Source organism: Drosophila yakuba, chromosome 2R, assembly GCF_016746365.2.
Source record: "Drosophila yakuba strain Tai18E2 chromosome 2R, Prin_Dyak_Tai18E2_2.1, whole genome shotgun sequence".
NCBI lineage: Eukaryota > Metazoa > Arthropoda > Insecta > Diptera > Drosophilidae > Drosophila > Drosophila yakuba.
Genome location: NC_052528.2, coordinates 82,045 through 94,144, shown reverse-complemented (window position 1 = coordinate 94,144; position 12,100 = coordinate 82,045). Strand labels below are relative to the sequence as shown.

At 43.1% G+C, this 12,100-nt stretch overlaps 1 pseudogene; it reads right to left on the bottom strand.

Moving 5' to 3' along the window:
• Positions 1-390: 390 nt before the first annotated feature.
• Positions 391-3,521, bottom strand: LOC122319524 (annotated as a pseudogene).
• Positions 3,522-12,100: the final 8,579 nt, after the last annotated feature.

The following is a 12,100-nucleotide window of genomic DNA, read 5'->3' as shown; positions in this document are numbered from 1 at the left end:
CGACTGAAGCGTAATGATTCTCCACCCCAGCAAAGAAATCCTAGGGCCGTATCTAACTAATACAATTATTTCAAATTTTACTTAATCTAAGTTATATAATAAGATTGGTATAATTATTGTTAGTCTCACAATGAAAGAAGATTGAAGAGGTTAGGTTAGGTTTTACCGGCCGTCGGTTATCCGGCGCACATAGACCATTAGATGTCCGTTGTGATGTTCCCCTTTAGCCCGCAAAGGTTCGTGTGAAGTTAGCAGTTTCCCCAGCCAGAGGCGCTGGTGAATTTTTGTATCCGATGTGGATCGGTGTCGGACAGGTCGGACGTGTCTATCAGGAATCCCTGTGATGACTCTCATTGCAGTGCTGAGGTTTGCTCTGGTCAATCTTAAAAGTCAAAACTTTTCTCTTGAGCTTATTTTTGGGCATATTCGGCGTGTTAGGCGACAGTGTGTGGTGTTTTCCCATATTGTCTGTTTGTTACGGCTTAGGTTTTCCCTAAGTAGTAGTTTACAAGTGGCTAAAGGCATACTCATGCCCTCCATCTCTTATATGAGTGTCGCGGTAGTGCCCTCTCGAGCTAGTTCATCTGCGATTCAGTTGCCTTCTATGTCCCTGTGTCCGAGGGGTACCCATATAAGGCTGGTTACGAATTGTTGTGTCATCTCGTGTAAAGATGATCGGCAATTCGATACTGACTAGAGATTGAGCCAATCGATTAGATAGCTGCTTGGGTGTCACTGAAAATGTTTACATGTGAGCCTTCCGGCGTTAGTGATTTTAAGTGTTTTAGGGCCTCCCTTATTGCTTCCACTTCAGCTTGGAAAACGCTGCAATGATCGGGGAGTCTGAACGAGGTGCGTAGGCCTAGCTGTTCGGAGTAAATTCCTCCTCCTACTCTGTTCTGTAGTTTTGACCCATCCGTATAGTAGCATATAGCATTCTGGGGGCCAGGTATTTGTGAGTTCCAATCGTCCCTCTCTGGGATAATTGTGTTGAAACGTATTTGTATGTACTCCGTAGGAGTGCAGTAGTCTGTCCTGGAGGGGACTTTTGAATGTTTTTAGGATACATGAGTGACCCGCTTCTTGTGGGTTCCACTGTTAAGTATCTGTAAGCCTGATTCCCGCTACTGTGGCCTGTTCCATGCCAGCTAGTTCTGGGCTTGGGAGGTTGAGTATGGCATTTAGGGCTTCGTTTGGGGTGGTGCGTAAAGCACTGCTGATGCCGAGTGACGCAACTCTTTGCATTTTTGGTAGCATTTTTATGCTGGATTTCTTTTTCAGAGCCGGCCACATACCACGACTCCGTACAGTAGTATTGGTCTGACAATGGCCGTATATATACAGTTTACTGTATAGGGTGTCATGCCCCATTTGAGCCCTATTGCTTTCTTGCACGTGAAAAGTGCAATTGATGCTTTTTTATATCTGTCTGTGAGGTTCAAGTTCCAGTTTAGTTTCCTGTCAAGTATTACGCCCAGGTATCTTGCGCTGTTACTGAAGGAAAGTCTTTGATTGTTGAGGATGGGTGGGACTAGGTCTGGTATGTTATACTTCCTAGTGAAGAGAAGGGGTTAATTCGTAATCCGTTATTTTTGGTCCAGCTGGACAAAACACTGAGTTTTTCGCTCGTGAGATCGCATAGCGTTTGGGGGTATTTGCCTGTAAAGATGATAGCAACGTCATCCGCATAGGCTATTATCCGGCAGCCCACACCCCCCCCCCCTTCCATGTCGCGTAGAATCGAGTTGACTGCTATGTTCCATAGAAGTGGGGAAAGGACGCCTCCTTGCGGAGTGCCTCTGCTGACGTGCCTAGTAAAGGTTGACGCGCCTAGTGAAGACATAACCTTCCTACAGGTAAGCAGTTGCTATATGAGTCCCTCCAAGTGCCGGTCCACCCCAAGGTCCGTCAGGGCTCCGGTAATCGCCTTTTGGAACCTTTTGGGTCATTGATTTTCTATATTGGAGACGAGAGAATGTAGTGCTGCCTCTGGAGATTTCCCTTTCTTGTAGGCGTGCTGCGTGTCTGTGATGAGACTTGGATTGAGACTTGATCTCAGATGCAGGCCAATGATTCTTTCAAGGGTCTTGAGTTGGAAGTATACTTGCCAGTGTGGCGTTTGTTGGTTTGGAGATGAGAGCGTTTTGGCTGTTTCCTGGAAAGTAAGTGTCTGAAGTAACTCTAGGGATTCCTCACTCGTGCTGGTCCAGGAGCCGTATGCTCTTTTAAGGTTGTGGCCGATTGGGAGAGGATTTTTCTAAGTCTGGCTGCTTCAGCTGTATTTTCAATTTCTGAGCAGAAGGAATGCCACGAGGATCGCTTTGCTTTTAAAACTGTAAAAAAGGTTAAAAAGGGTTCTGCAGTGCATTCGGAGGGGAAATAGTTTTGCCGACCACCAGGGAAGTTTTCGCTTTCTTTTGGCCATGCTTGGCCTTTTTTAGTGCATAGTTGCAGGTTTCTGTAAAAATATATACTAGTTTGAGTAGACTAGAATTTTTTTGAGGATATGAGGGGGGATCCGTTGGGATTTTTTCCCTTAAAATATTTTTGTATTTTTGCCTGTTTTCCTTGGGTTTGTAAAAACTGCTGGTTTTGAGGCGTTGATTGTGAGGGTCGTTTTTATATACCTGTGGTCCGAGAAAGAATGCTTATCTAGCACCCTCCAGTGAGTTACTTTCTCTTATAGTGGTTTAGAGACGAGAGTTAGGTCTATTACCTCTTTTCGGTTCTTAATGATAAAGGTGGGGTCATTAATTTTGTTGCATATGAAAAGATTTGAACTAAAGATAAAGTTGAAAAGAGACTCACCGCGGTCGTTTGTGTTTGTGTTTGTACTTTCCCATTGTGTGTGGTGGGCGTTTGCATCACAGTATAGTAGGTGCCCTATGTTTTGCTTTTCGCTGTCTTCTAACAGTCTCCATACCAGCTCATCCTGCGGTTCTTGCCTTTCGTAGGCCATGTACGATCACAGCACTCGGAACGGAGATGGCTGACTCTTCACGGTGGCTGCCGCGTTATCTGCATCGCTGTAATTATGGAGCAGAAAAATGCTAAGGTGCTTTTGGCTAGAATGCAGGCTCTTATTTTACCTTCGTTGGGAGCTGTTAGAAGCTTATATTCCTTAGTCCCTAATCCTGAAACCTTTCCTCCCACTATCCAAGGTTCCTGGATTAGGACTATGTCGACTCCATCTTCAGCCAGATGGAGTTGAAGAGCAGCAGGTTTATCTGCAGAAGCCTCACGGACATCTGCTGTGGGCCTCTCCACCACGGTTGTATCGGTTCCCACCTCGTCTGATGTGTCCAGGTCCAGAACCCGATGCTTAGCTCCCCGTGAGCGGCCTCAATGGGAGCTAGGGACTGCTTGTTTAGAATGAGGATGGCCTGGTTTGTTGGTCCCTCCATTTCGTCGACCTTCACCACTCGCCAGTCCGAGGTGGGAAAGTGCGGCTTGCAGCGCTGCAGCATGGTGAGGATCTGGTCCGGCGCCTTGATGGATGCCGGGATCCAGATCCTTGCCATGGTTAGCAAGGTAAGTCGGACCAGCTCAGCGCAACAAGTCCGGCGCCCTCATACACCTCCCCCAACACATTTACTGCGGCTTTGTATAGCTCCGCAGAGCGTTCATCGTCACAGGCGATTACCTTGACGCCGCCTTGGAACCATCCCACGTCTTTGCAGACTGGAGGGGGGCCAGGTTCCTTGGCCAGAATCTCTGGATCCAGCGAGTCAGGCAAAATAGAAGGAGTAATCCTTTAACAATTAAAATTCAACGTGGGAGTCCGTGGTAAGGTATTGAGACTGAATTTCGCTAGAGTAAGCTATGCGTTCAGATCTTAACCATTTGACCTGTGCGTTCTGTAACGTTCGCCTTAGCAGTTATTACAGTCAGAGGTTAAAAAACGTGATCCCAGCAAATTGATTTCAAGATGTAAGTCCTACACTCTGCTTAACCTTGGAAACTTAGCTTCGTCATCGTCAAACGAAAATTACTGATTACTGCAACGGTGGCCTCCGATTTTTTAATCATGATATTGCCTGGCATGTCTGCAGCTCTTATTACATACAAACTAAATATGTGCTACACTTAGCCACTACCACCGTTTTAGTTCAGGAACCTTTGTTCCTTTTCGTGCTGTACTCGATTCGGCCTTCCAAGTTTTGTGTTACCGGAATTCTAGTTTTGAGACGGATGGTTTGTCAATTTACTTAACGATGCGATCCCGTGTCTGAGTACACACCCGACATCTGAATACTTGACTTTCACCACTGCTTTCATTACTTCCAATATAACTGAACATCTACCCATCTTTATTATGGACGCTTGCAGCTGGAATATACCCCGAAACCTAAAGCTCGGGGTCCCGATTTCGCCCTCAGCGCGTAAATTTATTGATTGGTGCCAGTCTTTTTTACGAGCAGCAGTGCGTCGGTCAAGTCAAGCTTCTGCCAAGATTACCTTTAATTCGAAAGATTCGGTTAGGCTGGGTAGTTTCCGGAGGCTGCAGTCGCTCCAATTGCAAGGTTTTTACTATCGCCTCGCGCGGCTGTTCCACACACTAAGGTAAAGCTGTACTGTAATGCTCATTTTATCGGCCTGCCAAGTGGGGATTATTCTGTTCGATTGCCATCCAAGTTCAATTTAGATTTTTAGGTAGAGTCATACCAGCAAGCTCTAAAAAGATTTTTATTTCTTAAGAGAAAACTAGCGCATCGTCCAGCCGTCAAAGCTGTTGACATATGTCAACAGTTCCGATAGAAGAAGCTTTGCTGAGGTGATCTTCTAACTCGACTTACAACGGAAATATCCAAATTGAAAGTATTTAAAATTCTATTGCTGGTGCGACTCAACTGTAGTGCTGTTGGATTCGGGAGGAGCCATTACGATTCAACGTGTTTGTCGCAAATCGAGTAACTGCAATTCAGAAATTGACTATTACAATGGAATGGCGCACCATTCCCAATGCTTTAAATCCGACAGATATTTTTTCTCGAGGTGCTCTTCCCACCAAGCGTAACGAATCTTCTCTCTGGGTCCACGGACTGCCCATTCTGTGTATTTGTGGCCACCAATTAAAAGGGAAGCCAATACTGCACCTTCTTCGAAAAGTTTTGCTTGTTACACTGATATTGTTGCATGTTCTGTAACGAACTGGCTTTGTTGGTCTACTCGCTACAAAACACGTGCGGCTAGCTCAGTAGATTTTGTGCGTTCGTCCCACCAAATTTATATTTTAACGTGATCACCCGTTTTCTAGAAATGACACTTACTGTTTTCGTTTCATGGGTCTTTATTCGTACTTAGCTTTACAATGCAATTTAATTATCCAGACGTCTCTGCTCTCCCGTCGTAGTGCTATATGATCTGTCTAGCGGCCTCGTTTCTCTGTCTCTCGCCGCTCTCGTCGTCCTGAGTGGCGCGGACCGTTGTCGTTCGCAGACTCACAGCAGCTAACGGCTGCGATCCCCAAGGCAAACGCCTGTGGACCAACAACACCGGTACCACGCCTGCGCGGATCGCACGGACATAACTGGCTATCGCCTGGTTCAAGTACGCGATAAGTACACAGTACACCACAATCCCTTCCGCTCTTCCTGTGCCCTCCTTGGTTTGGCCTTTCCTGTTGAATGCCTCTGGGCTACCCGTGCTTCGTCGTATTGGACCTCAGCTACCTGCGTCTCAAATCGGGGACTTCCCTTGTCTTGACGTAGCGATCTTGCTTTTTATTGACTACCACGGCTGTAGCTACTCTGCTGACTTTGTTCTTCACGTTCTTCTTGACTGTCCAGTTTCCAGCGTTCGGCCTGCTTATATAGGCCTCCTTTAACAGTTCATCCCTCTGGTCTCCAGTCTCTGGATCTAAAGTCCACGATTTTACCATTGGCCCGTTCCAAGGTTCAACTTGTACCGTTATTCACCTTTAAACCTTCAGTCTCTCCCGTACCTGTAAAAGAGAGAGAGATTCTTCTACAGGTACAGAGAGATGTTGTTCTACAGGTACAGAGTCTCCAAACTCTCTTTCTCCAGTTCAGAGTCTTCAAACTCTCTTTCTCCTCGGTTTCGCACTGCCGTTACTACGCGATGACTTGTTGCGTAACTGGCAACGGCAGGCCAGGAAACTGAGTGGCGTTTCATTTCTCCGCAATCATCTCACATTCGATGTCTGTCGGCTCTCGCAGTCACCAGCAGTTTCTAAATTTTTGTTTTTATTCATTGCCAACTTTGCCGATTTTATTAATCTCCGCACATCAGCTGTAAGAGTCTATGCAGAGAATATCTAAGCTCGCCCCTTTCACGCTCTCTCTACCTCTTGTACTCACGCCTGCACTTTTGCCTTAGCATTCTGCAATTAAGTCGCTTATACTCACTCGCTTTCGTATCTCATGCATATGCGCATCAATACCAAAATAATCATTTAAATCTTCGTTTCATTTCGGAAAAAACAGCTTGTTGGTGCATCAGTTATAAGATATTGGGCATTTCTTCATTTTCATATATTATTGACTCTATTATTGAAAGGTTTATATTCCAGAAGATATTAGGATAAAGATAACTTTATATAATAAAGTTTTAAACTACAATAAATCTTCTTAATTATATTGAAACAAATTATACCATCACCTGGCATATCAAAATTGTCATGTACGATATGGAAAAATATAAACAATTTCCGATTGTCCGTTTAAAACGTTAATATTTATATCCGTTACTCGTATAGTAAAAGGATACACTAGATTTAATGATAAATGTGCAACAGGAATAAGGATCAATAACAGAGTGGAACTGTTCATGTCAGTCTATTCTTCCGTCACAACCTCAGAAACTATAAAAGCTGCGATAGTTTTTGATGCTTCCACGATCACTCTAACGCTCACAGACCGCCCAAAACTGCACCACACACACTTTTGAAAAATGGTTTGATATTTTTTCATTTTCTTACTTGATTTTTAAATTTCTTGCCTTTGAAGATGATTGTATGACCGTTTTCGCTTGTTTCATCAAGTTCGTCATTTTAATTTAGAACTTCTTAAGGTAAGTCATCACGATTTGCCTTTAATTCAAATGTCTCGGTTGGGCTGGGTAGTTAGCTTTAGTATTCCCATGGTATTTTCTGCGTAATCCCGAAGTTCATTGGCTACCACCGCATTAAGGGGGAAACTACCTTTAGGTGCTGGAAAATACGGTATTTTTTGCAGTCGCTTTGTAGTGAACTGAAGACTTTTATTCCTTTTGTAAGTCATATTGCCGGGGACATAGCAGATTCTGTAAGTGATGGTGACCACAATTTTAAAAAACCTAACCGAACGAACTATGGGGGCAAGAATAATTAATTTGTATTTTCGCAACGACGAGAACGAAAGGAAGTGCGTGTGCTGGTGTGAATTTAATTTTCGACTTAATCTTCTATTTTACATATATGTTCCTAGGCCTAGCTTAACAGAGGTTGGCGAAGGCGGGGCGAATTCGCAAAGAGCGAGAGAGAGCTTTATTATGCTCCCGCCTTTGCTCCAAACCAACTTACACTAGACTTCAAATTTTTTCCTCCTTCACATGCCAACAACAAACAATGACCGACAAAATGGGTTCAGCCAACACCGGTCCCGTTGAACGCCTCCATGGCTTCAACAAATCGGCAGCGGCGCCATCTTGTGGATCGCCCTCCGGAAGATCACTCCTCCAGTTCCATCACTCCTCCTAAGGTCGACGACCCGGACCTTGCCGTCCTCTCCTGTGGCGTCCCGAGACAAGTCGCCATCGCCGCAAGCAACTGAGACCCGCCTGGTCCGGGGTCCGGAGTGCTGGTGCTGCGATGAGCGGCCCGCCTGTCAGCGGGTGCCCGGGAGTTAGCGCCCTTCCGTCGCTTGTCCTGGCTGAGCGCTCCGAGGGGCCGCGAGTTCATTGCGACCTCGATCCCGACGAGGACTGTTGCCAGCTCTTCGGCGTTGAAGAGTGCGCTGCCCACCGTAGGGGCTTTGCAGTTTTCACACCTGCCTCCCATAGTCCGCCCATGTGCGGAGCCCGAGTGGGTGAGAACCCAAATTCGCATCCCCTTTTTGATGCGAACTCGCGAATTGCGTCCGCCTGCTCCTCGATCCGATCGCGAAGAGCCAGGAAGTGGCGACTCGCTCCGACGAAGTTCGTCGCGTTGTTGCAATGCACCGTCTGCGGACGTCCTCGTCGACCAATGAATCTTTGAAAAGCTAATAGAAAGGAATCAGTACTTAGATCTGAGATAATCTCTAAGTGAACCGCCTTGGACGCAAAACAAACAAATAAGACAACGTAGGACTTATACGGGGGCCTTCCTCGAATTTTTAAGGTCGTATAGACAGGGCCACAAAAATCAACGCCACATATCACAAATGGGGGAATAGCACGGAGTCTATCTATGTAGATTTCCCATAATTTGTGTCATCAGTCGAGGATTGCATTTGAAGCAGCGCACATACGATCGAACTGTCTGACTGCAGAGTTCCTGACCGTTTACGGTCCTAAGACGCTGTCGTAGGATGCTCACAAGTGCTATACTCTTGTCTTTGCATTTTCTTAAAAAGCGGAACATGTAAGCGAACACTCTAAGCAGTTTGAGGTCTGACGAGAATCCCTCAATGACATCCAGCAAATCGGAAGTTTGCACAGCAGCGGTCAGTCCGACCACAGTCTTCTTAGCTTCCTGACGCAAGACTTCCTCATCCGGCTCGAAATGCGCATTTTTGGGCCAGTTTTCTTCTTCGTCCTTCAGAAATGGTGGGCCAGTGAACCAGATCGACTGCCCTATCTCGTCGACGTCACAACCTCTCGAAACGATATCTGCTGGGTTCTGCTTTGTGGGAACATGCCGCAATGTAGCTTCTCCTGACCATTCTTGTATCTCCGCTACCCTGTTTGAAAAGAATGTCGACAACGAAGATGGATGAGATCGAATCTAGTGAAGAGTAACTTCAGAGTCCGACCATTATACAATTCTTTCGATAGGGACTTTTAATAAGGGTTTGATTCTATGGCAGAGATCTGCGAGAAGGTGAGCGGCTTATAACTCAAGCCTCGAGAGCGTTTTGGTCTTGAGCGGCGCTACTTTTGACTTTAAAGTCAACAACCATAATTTAAAACCTTCGGCAGTTTTGCTACGAATATAGACGCAAGCTCCATAAGCTCTCATGGAGTCGTCGGCAAAGGCATGTAGCTGTACCGGTAACATTGGGTCGGTATGCACGAACCAAGGAATCGATATCTTATCCAGTTGAGACGGAGTGCTTTCTAGCATATCCCAAGCATTTTCCAAATTCTTCGGAATTGACTTATCCCGATCTAACTTATTAAGCTAGAGTTCCTGCAATAGGATCTTTCCTTTACTGTTGCAAAAGTGATTCTGATCCTATCAACATATCAATTTTTTGTGACTTGTAGAAATATGGATATATGCTAATGGTAGGTTTTTCGGGATCTTTCATTCACTGAAGTTTACCGACTGATCAGGATGGTAACCGGAGATCGATTTTAAGATCCAGAAATCGAAGGAGAACTCACTACCATTTCGCGATTTCACCACTGTGTGTACCTTTTTCTTGACTTGAGAATTGGACTCGCCAATACCAAGTATGTTGATACCGTGAGCGGTCACAAGCTCGACACTTTTTGCCCTTGCATTTCGAAACAGTATGGCCTTTTCGCAGACAATTAATACATAAAGAGGTAGACTTAACAAACTCGAACCTTTGCATTACAGAGACGCCCAAACGGGCTACAATTCTGTAGCAAATGATCTGCTGCATTGCAATAGCTAAAAGTTTGCTGAGGCTTGCTGTTGGAGGAGGAACACGAGAATGAGCTACGATTATGTGGTTTGCTCGACAAAATTTTATCTTACTTCGGCCTTGTCGATTCTTCAGCTGATAAATGCTGATATCGGCGATTTAACATTTTTTCAAAATCGGCCCAAAGCGGCAAAGTCTCATATCAAGCTGTTCCTCCCATTTTTGTTTGGTCACTGGGTCGACTCTATTCAATACCAAATATATCAACATTGCATTCGAAATTTTTGTATTATCTCCTATCGATAACAGAGAACCATAAATCGACGAAACAGTATCGATAAAGGTTCTCAAGGAGGAAGCGGACTGATGCGATATTTTAGGAAGTCTAAACAATGTTGTCCAACTCGTCGCCAAATTTTCGCCACAATCTATGTCTTCTATCTGTTCTTGTAATTGTCTTGCCTTATTAATTGAAGCATTTAAGTTTTCTAGTCGACATTTCAATTCTTCCTCTACTATCGGAATCGATCCCGTTTCTAATCGCTCATTTAATCGGCGAATTGTTCTGACCCGACTTTGGAGCTTTCTTTTCAGCTCTTCCAGAATCGATTTATTTTTGGTTTCTAGGCTCATTTTAAATTTAATATTTATATTAATTAAATTAAATTAATTAAATATTATTTGCAAATTAAATAAATAAATGGCCGAAACAAATTATATCAAATCAGACCGACAATATAATTTAATAACCCGAAGAATACAGGGTATCGCGTCACTTGGCGGTCCGCTAATCTAAGCGCGCCAACAAAAAGGGCCAAACAACAACAACGCAGGTAGCGGTGCAAAAGCGAAGCGAAAACGAAAAGTTTACCACTGCAGCTGCTAGTATATAAGGCTGTCTGTGTATTAGTGCGCAAGCTTGGATTAACTTCCCAACTATTAATGCGAGTTTTAACGAACGAGAGGGGGAAGAGGGCGACAGTGATTGCAATAATACAGTAAAAAATAATAAATAAATGTTGCGTTTAAAGCGGTTCAATATATGTATGTATATGTATTTTATCAACAAATAAACTGGATATTCTAGCTCTACTATATTGATACGTACATATGTGCCAAGAACTGAAATCGAGGTGCAATATTCCAGCACAAGACAATAAACATTAAATTTGTCTATAACTCTAGCTTTAAATTTTTTGCTCAAATACCTCTGATTTCCGAATGCTAATTTTAGCGGCCACTTTCCTTAAAAGTTCCCTCGGTGGTAGCGGAAATTCCGGAAGCACGGTATTTCGCGACCAACACGGAATATGTCTAATATATTTATTATTTAAACACAATAGCGCGTCGCGGGCCACAATATATTTATTTATTTGCACTCAACAAAAAAAGAACAATTTTTTATATTGCACGTTTATATATTATATATATATAATAAACTTTTTTGGTGATAGATTTAATGAAAAAAAATATATTTTCTTTTTTATGATCTTTATTTGAATAAGTTTCACCAGAGGTCAGTTAAGAACTAATTTACAAAGGTATTCTTTCGGCCCAGCAAACCATTTACAGAGGATTAACATAAGCCTTTTAAGTTCTACTTAGCTTTATATGTCAAGCTTAACAGATCATTAAGCTCGTTACCGTTAAGCGGTTCCTATCTTGGGGGAATGTTATTTATGAGGCTTTTGGAGAGTGAAGCTTTCCAAAAGATCGGCTTTAGCTTTTTTATATGAAGAGTGAATATGTCGTATGAAGAAATGAATATGTCACTCCCCCACCTTTTAGATATTAGCTTGTCCTCAAGCGATTATTTCTGGATATAAGTGTGGTACTGGATTTGCAATTTCAGCTATTTCTGTTTTTGTCTCTGTTTCTTTTTCGATATTTTTGTTAGTGGTTTTACTTGGTTTTAGGTAAGAGATAATAATTTTGTGTGGCGCTGTTTTACATTTCATATAAAAGTAAAATATGTAAATTAAAACTAAAACAGATATGAAGATTATTAGTATGTTTCTGTAAATTGTGTTACTCTTATTGTTTAACAAAATCATTTCCTTAATTTCTATGTGTGACATTGGTTCGATTTTTGTTACATTGTGTTCAGTAAATATTACATTTGTGTATTGTTGAATACTATTAGATATTGTAATTTGTTTTAATTCTGCTGTGCAGTTGGATATTTTTATAATTTTATTATTTTCAATATAAATCTCTTGACCGTTACAATTGTGATAAAGTTTTTCTCTGGTCATATTCCAGGTTATAAGTATATTTGGTTTAATGTATTGAATATAGGATTGCTTACGATAGATTTGAAAAGTACAAGTTGGTGTTTCGTGTTT